Raw genomic sequence first — 3,624 nt, 5'->3', positions numbered from 1 at the left:
CCGTCCAGGATCGCCTGATTGACAGCTCGCTTAAGCGCTCACCTTCCTGATGCACCTGCGTGCCTTCTGTTTAGTGCGATGCGCGCTAACCATCCCTAGTTTCTTACGCGTTAGCAATCACCTACGCGTACGCGCGATTCTTTGCCTGCGCGCTAGCATTTTGTTAACGCACCACCGCTCGCCAACGCGCCGTCGCTTGCCATCGCGCCATCGCTTGCCAACACGCCATCGCTTGCCAACGCGCCTTCACTCGCCTACGGGCCATCGCTCGCCAAGACGTGCCATCAATCGTCAACGCACCATCGCTCGCCTACGCACCATCGGTCTCCCGACCGCCTGCGCTCACCCGTGCGCCCACGTGCCTGTGTGCCCGCACACATGCGCTCCAATGTTCGCCCGCGTGTGAACCAACGGTATTCCATCGCGCGGACCAATGGTGTTCCATCGCGCCAACGTCGGCTCGATTCCTGCAGTATCCATTGCTCGCCTACGGGTCATCACTCGCCTGTGAACTTTCAGATTCCGTCCACCAGCTCTCGCCCTTCCTACCACGCTCGCCCTCCTCCTGCGCTCCCTCGCGCACTTTCGTCTGCGCTCCTGCGTGCCCGCGCATGGGCGCTTCCACGTTCGGCCACACGCAAACCATTGATTTACCATCGCGCGAGCGCCAGGGCGATTGCGACCGCTATTCCCGTCGGGGTTTCGCAACATGGCCAGCCTGGCGAGTCTTCTGGAGTGTATTTCCAGAACACGACTTCACCCCGTAAACGCAGGGCATGGCACATGCAAGAGCAGGAAGAATCTTCAGGGAGGTCTGAGCAACATTCTTCTTTCCAGAACCTGGGTTACCCCTTCCTCGTCATTCCCTGGAAGGGTCTTGCCAGGGAGCTTTCCGTTCGAGATTTCTCCGTTGGGCAAGGGGTGACTGGTTTAGCCCTTCCTCTTCTCCATCTCGTGGAAGGGGCTTACCAGGTCCTTTCCCTCCTCGGTTGCGACCCGAGGTTTTGTACAAGGAAGCTCCAGGAAGATCATGGGTACTTTCCTCCTCTTGGGCTCAAGCACCTTGGCGTTTCATCGCCAAGTTTCGATCTTGCGGCAAGCTCGATGTTGGACCATCTAGACGCAGTGACCGAGGGCTTCCTCTCGGGTGTCTCATCCGTGGATGTCGACAAGCTCAGACACTCTTCCATCCTTGGGAAGAGCTTGTTTGTGCCCAAGGACAGAGACATGGACAGCGGTTGTGCGGAGGAAGTAGACTTCCGTTTTCACTCCTCCAAGGCGCTTTCTTGCAGACCCTGCAGGCCTCCAGCGCCTCTTCTTTCAGCCTCGTCGGCCTAAGTTATCGGACCGGCTACGGCAGCTAAGACAAGGTGTCCAATAGCAGTCCCCTCCTGTCAGGGACAGGTAGCACGGGAGGCTCTCCCGGGGGGGCATAATCCTAGAGGGAGCGGCAGAGTTCACAAACTCTAGGATTAGCAACCCCCCCTTGCAGGTCTCACGCTGGGAGGATGCCTAAGGTTACTCATCCGGATAACAGCTTCCTGATGCCGATTCCTGCAAGATCTCCGTGATCAGCCAAGGATATTGCGCCTCGCTCTTACCATCTCTCTGTCTCTGTCAGCGAATTCAGTGTCACTAAACCTCTATGCCATGGGGTCGGCAAGAGTTTTGCCCATTTGGGCAGAATGATCCATGCCTTAGGAGAAGGTCCTCCATAGGGTCGTCGATGGCTTCACCCCCCGGCTTCTTCAGTCGATCCTTTCTCGTAGGAAAGCATCTGAGACGGGAATTCTGTCGTCGACCTCTCAGCTCTGATCAAGTTTGTCGAACAAACTTCGTCCAGCGTGGAACAGCAGAATTGATCAGACTGGTAACGAGGCGGCAGGACTCCTTAGGCCCTGGATCGGAAGGACGGGTACTTCCAGTTTCCATTCCATCCATCTTCCAGGAAGCTCTTGGAATTCAGCCTAGACTTAAGATGCGGTGTGGCGATCCCGCCGCGGCATCGCAGGTTTTTCCCCAGAGAACTCTCCCTGCTTTCCTCATGGCCGCTCAGGAGCAGGCTTCCACCTCCTTTGCCTTTTGAAGGTCTGGTCAACTCCAGTAGGCTCGGGTTCGAACTTCTTCAACGCCGGGACAAGCTTCCGGGTCCTTACCATGAGTGAGGGATCATGGTATTTGCTAGAAGCCTTCTCTACTTCTGCCTCTACATCTGGAGTATCTAGCCATGATATTGAGTCGAGTCAACGGCCTTACCACGTTGGAAACACCGCTTCTCGTCCGATCAGCGAAGTTAAGCAACATTGGGTCTGGTCAGTACTTGGATGGGTGACCGCCTGGGGACGCCAGATGCTGTTGCCTCCTTCTCCGAGCCTTCCCTTCAGTTGACTGTGGCAAGGCTGAGGAGAGTTGCAGTACCTGTTCTCAGTCAAGCAGAGCTTTCAACCCTACCTTGGAACGTTTCCTAGGTCTCTTTTCCTCATTGACCCGTCTAAAGTCCCGAACGGTCGCTCAGGATAAGTTCCCTGTGGGGCGGTCCAAGTTCCGGTGGTATCAAAGCAACGATTAACCGGACTTTCTGGCCCCTATGGGACCAGCGGAACGTTTAGACTTGCAATGGGTGTTGACCTATAGAACCTCTTGATGGGAGTGAATATTCTCGTCCTTTCCCCACATTTTGATGCTGTTCTCGGACTCGTCAAAGAAAAGGGGGGGGGGGTCATGTTCCGGTTCAGGCCTATGGTCAGGACCTGAAGGATACCCCTCCATCATTCAGGCAGGCTCAGGGGCTGTATCTGGCCCTTCTACAGATCCTACAGTTCCTGCCGAGTCGCTCCGTGCGCGACGACTTCATGGTACTGGCGTATTCCAATCAGCAAGGGACGCATTTTCATACCTTCGCATCTTGCAGTAGAGATACTGAGATGATCCGAGGTCCTCTCAATATCACTATCGGCTCGCTCATTCCGGGCAGAGGAATGTTCTCTCCGACTATCTGAGCAGAGCCTCGCAGATGAGGGTACCTGGGGGTCTTTGGCCTTTAGTAACCAGCAAGTCCTGGCCTGGGGGACCTGATCGCGACACCCTGGAACTTCAAGCTTCCGCTATTCTTCCCCCCAGTCTCAGACCCCAAGACACTTTGGCAAGATGCTTTCCAGTGATGGTGGGACAACATCGACGCTTGCGTCTTCCCACCATTGTTGTCTGTTGAGAATGGGTCTCAACAAGACCAGGTTGTCTGTCAACCTTTCGATGGCCCTGAGAGCTCCACTGTGACTATACGCGGAACGGTTTCCGGACCCTCTGCTTCCCCTGACGGAACTCCCGGGAGAGCTTCTCCCACGGCACAGGCTACTCAAACAACCACACTACAACATCTTTCACGAGCCGTGGCATCGCTTCGGCTTCACGCCTGGAGACACTACTCCGCCTCCTCAAGAAGAGACAACCCGCTACAGTCGCGGAGCGGAGGTCGCGTCACCTGCGATAGTCATCCGCAGGGGTCTACCAGGCGAAGTGGAGAGTCTTCTGTGGTTGGGTCGTGGGAGAGATACCTCTTCCCTTGAGGCCTCTTCTCCAGCAATAACGGACTTATTGCTTTTCGGCGGGAGGAAACTCCTTTCC

The 3,624-nt window shown here is 55.9% G+C and overlaps 1 non-coding gene across 1 annotated transcript; it reads left to right on the top strand.

Moving 5' to 3' along the window:
• The first annotated feature begins 2,242 nt into the window (after nucleotides 1-2,242).
• LOC137621271 (5S ribosomal RNA) lies at nucleotides 2,243-2,361 on the top strand. Its single transcript, XR_011040201.1, has one exon. It is a non-coding gene; the product is annotated as a 5S ribosomal RNA (ribosomal RNA).
• Nucleotides 2,362-3,624: the final 1,263 nt, after the last annotated feature.

Source organism: Palaemon carinicauda, chromosome 27 (genome assembly GCF_036898095.1).
Source record: "Palaemon carinicauda isolate YSFRI2023 chromosome 27, ASM3689809v2, whole genome shotgun sequence".
NCBI classification, from domain to species: domain Eukaryota; kingdom Metazoa; phylum Arthropoda; class Malacostraca; order Decapoda; family Palaemonidae; genus Palaemon; species Palaemon carinicauda.
Note: the sequence above shows the minus strand (reverse complement) of the source record. Positions and strands in the feature narration are given on the sequence as shown.